The sequence below is a fragment of the Cupressus sempervirens genome, chromosome 4, assembly GCF_028749045.1.
Source record: "Cupressus sempervirens isolate cs-2001-9-10 chromosome 4, ASM2874904v1, whole genome shotgun sequence".
NCBI lineage: Eukaryota > Viridiplantae > Streptophyta > Pinopsida > Cupressales > Cupressaceae > Cupressus > Cupressus sempervirens.
The window spans coordinates 790934885-790941385 of record NC_143121.1 but is presented as its reverse complement, the minus strand read 5'-3'; the positions used below and the strand labels follow the sequence as shown (position 1 = coordinate 790941385).

The 6501-nt window shown below is 34.0% G+C and overlaps 1 pseudogene; it reads left to right on the top strand.

The window, feature by feature from the left end:
- The first annotated feature begins 727 nt into the window (after positions 1-727).
- The window catches only part of LOC149563774 (beta-fructofuranosidase, insoluble isoenzyme 1 pseudogene), a 29750-nt pseudogene continuing 23976 nt past the window's right edge, over positions 728-6501 (top strand).

Genomic DNA, 6501 nt, shown 5'->3' with positions numbered 1-6501 from the left:
CAACCTAACATGGTCACGTAGATTACAATCATTGCAGGATATGCACACAGTGGGTTTTATTGAAAGGGATTTGGAGCTTCTTAAAAAAGTACAACTATAAGGTACAAAGTGTGACTTTATGACCTTTTCTAGCATCATCCCTATCTTAATCCTATATCCAAATAATGGAGCACATTATGTCATTGTGCAAAAATGTGAGATCTAGTAATTTTCAAAAGGTAAGAGGATTGATAAAAGATAGAGGAATAAAAGAGCTACCTAGATGTAGTTGGATTGAAATCTGTAAAATGGTCCATTATTTTGATATAGGGTTAAGATTTCCCACAAACATATGAGAGTATGCAAAGTTGGAAATTTATCTTGCAACATGAAAACAATGGATATATTAGTCTTTTAGCTATTCATTGTTTTTGGTTGGTTAAAATGATTAGAAATCTTCTACTTTTCTTTTAGTTCCTCAAATTCTTTTGCAAACGAGCTAAATAACTCTGAAGTTCAATCTTTTATATAGTTGATGTTTTGAGCATTTTAATCTAATTGTTTTTCTCTATTTGATCTTTTCAATGTTTGTCATTGGATTGTAAACTACGAACAAATCCAAATAGTGAGTTTATTTTTTCATCTTCATTGTTTTGGTAATTTCATTTTGAAGTTTTCATTTGTGTAAATGGATCATCTAAAATTTAAAAGAGAACTAATATAACATCCAATGTGTTTTATAGGGACCATGTTCTACAAAGGTTTGTACCATTTGTTTTACCAATACAATCCTCAAGAGGCAGTATGGGGCAACATTGTGTGGGGGCATGGTGTGTTAAAGGATCTAATTAATTGGAAGCCATTGTACTTTGCAATCATTCCAAGTGAATGGTATGACATAAAAGGTTGTTGGTCTGGCTCTGCTACACTTTTTTCTAGAGAAAAGCTAGTGATTCTTCGCACAGGATGGGACAACTCCTCTAGACAGGTTCAAAACATGGTTGTTCATAAAGACCCATCTAATCCCTACTTAAAAGAATGGATGAATATCCCTAAAAATCCCATTATTATTCTAGAGAAAGGACTCAATGGGAGCTCTTTCAGAGATCCAACCATTGGATGGCTTGGAAAAGATGGAAGGTGGAGAATTATTGTGGGAAACAAGGAAGATAGACATCTTAATGGAAAATCCCTTCTTTAAACAACCAAAGATTTTGTTCATTGGACCAAAAAGAAGTGCCCTCTCCATTCCTCTAAGAAGACAAGAATGTGGGAGTGCCCTGACTTTTATCATGTTTCTCCATTGGAAAAGCATGGTCTTGATACTTCTGTTATTGGGCCTAAGATCAAACATGTCTTGAAGGTATCCCTTGATGAAACAAGATTTGAGTATTATACAATTGGGACTTACTTCACAGACATTGATAGGTATGTTCCGGACAATACAAGTGCTAACAAAAAATATGGACTAAGATATGATTATGGAAAATTCTATGCATCCAAAATATTTTTTGATAGTCATAATAATAGAAGGGGCTTGTGGGGATGGATCAGTGAATTAGACAGCATTCAAGATGATATTACAAAGGGGTGGTCTGGTGTTCAGGTAAGGTTCGACCCAAATTTTCACTTCTATATATTTATGTAGTCTTATTATCTAGAGGCTATCTTATTATCTAGAGGCTAATTGTATTAAATGCATTTTGATGACTTTTAGTCTTTTAGCTATTCATTATTTTTTGGTTGGAATATACTGTACACATATAAATTTGTTTAGTTGTCATTTGGTTGATTCTCTATTTTTTTTTTATTGGTTCATTTTTATTTAAAATTGATGAAAGATTCTAGTAATGCAAAAATGAATACTATTCCTCATCTTATACTATTTTCACATTAATATCTTGTGGAGATTATATATTTTTGGTTTCTACAAGGTTTTCATAAGTGACCCAATATCTTATTGTTTTGCAAGAAGAAGTGATAGTGATTCAGAAGAATTTTTGAAGATGAAAATGAAAAGGACACAAATCAAAAGACACCCATGGTATGATGATGGATTGGAAGGTTTATATTTGGGAAGGTATTATTCTATTTTTTTATTCTAGCTTATAGCTCATTTAAGACCTTCTTGATGAAAGGTTGAGACTGCTAGCAAGAAGAGGACTTTGTTGGAGTCATCTACAAAACCTAAAATACCGCTAATAAAAAAGAAAAGACAATAGTAATTGGTGAAGTACAAAAATCAGGTCAATGTTTAAACACTTTCTCATTAACAATGTGTTGATATTTTGAAAACTAATTTGATATTGAAACTTGTCTTAAATTATGAAATTGGTAACATGGCTAGAGGGAAGTTTCAATTATTTGAAAGAAAATGGCTTACACTCAATTAATAATAAATCTAAGTGAAGATGAAGTTATTTTAGACTAAATTCTAGTTGATATGGCTGATCAACTTTATTTTTGTGTACTTGGTTACCTTCTACATCACTATTCTCTAGCAGATTTCATTTTCATGGAGCATTTAAGGAATTTGTTAGATTTCTCCAATTTTAATGACTGAGTAAGTAGTTATAATTCCAATTGAATTATATTATAGGTTTTAGCATTTGTAAACAATCTTATGTATTCTATATGGATGATGGCTTTTCCTTTGTGCTTGGTTAAAACATGGGGAATAGACTAGTGGCTTTTCTATCTAGAATTGATATGAAATAGAAAAAAAATTAGGATTTGTGTGTTTATTTTTGTTCCTATTATGTTTAGTTTTTATGATGACAAAGAATTTCAAACAAGGAGGGACCCATAGTGGATACATTTACATATTTTTTTGCCTTAGTCACTGATTAATTCTTTTTAAACATATATGCACTTGAAGTACAAATATTTTCAATCATGAAAGAGAAATATGGAAGAAAATAATAGAGCTTTAACATTATCAGATTGTTCACCAATTAAGATTCATGAAGGCATCTACTAAGCTTGCTTCTATTTTCAGATTTGTCTCCAAAGATTCAAGGGAATGATGGGATGTCATAGCTTTTTTGGTCTAAACTTGTTGCGACACAAGACAAATGGAAACCTATCTAAGGGTTTCACTTTGGCTTGATTAAATCATTTTGATGAGCTTACTGCGCTAAATTGAGGATATTCGAATGAACTCAAAATATTTTTTGTTGTCATGTGTCCGAATGGGATGCATTACATATATAGTTTTCTTTTGGTGCTTGATATTGACTCCAATAGTACATACATTTGGTAAATAGTTATTTTCTACATTCATACACTAATCAATTGAAATTGTAGAAGCTACTGTGAACTTGAGAATATTTGATTAAGCTTGGTCTTTATTGTAGTCATATCCTTCTAGGCTAAAAGAAGCAACCAACAGCCTATTTCCTCCTAGAGTTGTACATGTAATAGTTAAAGAGGATGCAATACTACCCCTAATTGTTGGACATTGAAGAATTGCCCACTCCATAGCCCTTAAATAAACAATGTTGACCAAGTTGAGATTAGAAACCTTATTCAACATGCTTTCACTTATTTTTTCTACTTCGGCTTCTACATCAACACTCACATAAGGGATAGAAGCCCACAACAATGATGAAGATTGTTAGTATATGGTGCAAGTTAATCAATGAGGAGGAGTTCTTAAACCATATTGTGTGATCAAAAAAAATGAAGTGCCTCACACCCTTGTAAGTATTTCAATATTCTTAGGTTCTTTGGGGCATTCTATAAAATAGTTCACATGCCTTACCTATGATTTGACATTTTGCATGAATCATGCACTCTCTTATCTAGTTGATGATGGATTACAGAGAGTGATATGAAATGATGATGCTAAAAAATACACACAATCAAATCCAAAATGAACTTGCATTACAAATGGATTGTGGAAATCTGATATTGTTAATTTTGCATTCATGTCTACCAAGACAATCACAACTTAAACATATATAAATCTATTTTATATATGTTTAAGTTGTGATTGTCCTAGTATACATGCATGCAACATTAACAATATCATATTTCCACAATCCATTTGTAATGCAAGTTTGTTTTGGATTTGACTGTGTGTGTTTTTTAGCATCATTATTTCAGATCACTCTTTGTAATCCATCATCAAGATGAGAGAGTGCAGGATGCATAAAAAATGTCAAATCATAGGCAAGGCATGTGAACTATTTTATAGAATGCCTTAAAAAAAAAAATTGACCAATGCTTAGCAGTTTCCTACCAAGCATTGGTTGAAATTTTGATCAATGCTTGGAAGTTTTCTACCAAGCATTGGTCAAAATTTTGACCAATGCCTAGTAGTTTTTGACCAAGAATTGGTCAAAATTTTGACCAATTCCTAGTAGAAATTGCACTAGGGCTCTAGAAAGTTTTTGGCCAATGGATTGGTCAAAATTTTGACCAACTAGTAAGTTGGTCAAATTTTTGATGAGAAAAACTTTGACCAATTGGTTGGTCCAAATTTTGACCAACCTAAGTCAAAATTTTGACCAATATTGGTCAAAAAATGGGGTCAAATGTACTAGTTGTTCCTGAGTTTAACCTATGTAGAAGGCAATTTCTACCAAATTCACTCTAGCATCAAAGGAAGTTAAGAAGAAAGGAGTGTTAACTGATCTCACTCAGTTAATAAAAGGAAAATTGATCAGAGTTAGTGTTAACCAAGTTCACTCAGTTATCCAAAGGAATTTTGCAAGTTTACAGTGTTAACTAAGACTTTGTTGGTTAACACAGGAAATTGCTCTAGAATCAGTTTCTACCAAACTGGTTTGGCTACCAAAAGATTTTTCTTGTTTTGGCATGTAAAGCTTAATTATTTTACCTATTGATTCTAGCTGACTGAGGTGATGTATATTGATTGTTCTAATTTGTATTTGAGCTGACTTGACAATTTGAAAGGTATAAGTAAAAGGTCAAGTTGTGATTTCAAATGTGTGTGGTGTATGAAAGTTGAATGAATTGGAAGAGATAAGAAAGGAAGTGAACTTGAAGGATAATCATGTTGGGTGATGCGACGCACTCCCCTGCCCACAGGTGGTTAATTATGTGGTGTTCCATGTTCACTAACAGTCATGGCTTTTGGTGCAATGGAAAATGGGCCCAACAATTGGTATCAGAGCCTGGTTTTGGCCTGGTCATGGGTTCAAATCTCCCCGGTGCCTTCCCGACCTGCATAAGCACCTGGTATGCGCATCGAGGGGGAGATTGTTGGGTGATGCGATGTGCTCCCCTACCCATAGGTGGTTAATTATGTGGTGTTCCATGTTCACTAACAGTCATGGCTAACCTGTCAAGCCTTGTCCCAGTTGACTCTTGCCTTTTGTCTTCTCCTTGTCACTCTTTTTTTTTCTCTACAACAACTACCCTTGTGGTTGCTTATATAGTAGCAAGTCCCACAAAACCACCAAGTGGTATTACATAAACCATGTGCTACCTAACCCAATGACCCCACATTTAATATTGGGCATTTAATTCTTTTCCCCAATATTAAATAATTACATAAAATATTATCACAATGTTACAATACAACTTATCAAGATATTTCCATGGGAATCTTACATGTTGCACATCCATCTAGGCACAACATTACATAATAAAAATAAAATAATAAAATAAAAATATTATGCAATGTGTGCAACACCCATTATCTCAACAATCTCCCACTTGTTGTATACATTGCATAGGGTCAATTCGTAGCCACATAAATGAACAAGGGAACAATCCCTCCCAGCACATCCACCATCATGGATCAAAATACACCAAGTGCTCCATCCTGGTACCCACAACAAAATCAAAGTATCCAGCATCTCGAACATGAATGATCTCACCTCCTATTATGCCACTGCCACTGGTCATACATAGAAGTCATCCAAAGAGAAAACCACCCAACCTGTCGCATTAGAAGATCATAAAATTCTGTACCAACTAAAATTTCAAGCACAAATAACTTGATCCAAAGGTAATCACATGTATCCGTAGTTGTCAAAATATCCATAGCTGAAATAGCACCCACAGCAAGTGCCAAACCCATCCAACTATCCATACCTCAAAGGTATAACAAGTGAATCTCATATCACTGACATATCCAATCTGCAACCTACAATCACAAGCCTCAAGAGCAATACCTACCACATATATACCAAGAAGCTCCCACTGCAAAAGATAATGTCAAATCTATAACCAATCCACTCAACACATCTCAAAGAAGTGAATCCATGTAGTATCAAAGACATCCACAATACATCAACTGATATCCTGCAAGAACAACTCTCATAACAAGTCTCCAATAGTCTCCCAAGTTCACCACAACCAACAAAGGAAAGAGATAAAGAAATAGCCATGTCATCTCTCACATGACATACATGAGTACAAACTAGTGATCACAATCTTCAACCAATCTCAAATCCAATGTAAGCAAAACTGAACATCCAGGAAGATAACCAAGACCAGAGAAACCATGCAAATCATAACCTATATCATGTCCTTCTACACACACCTCTA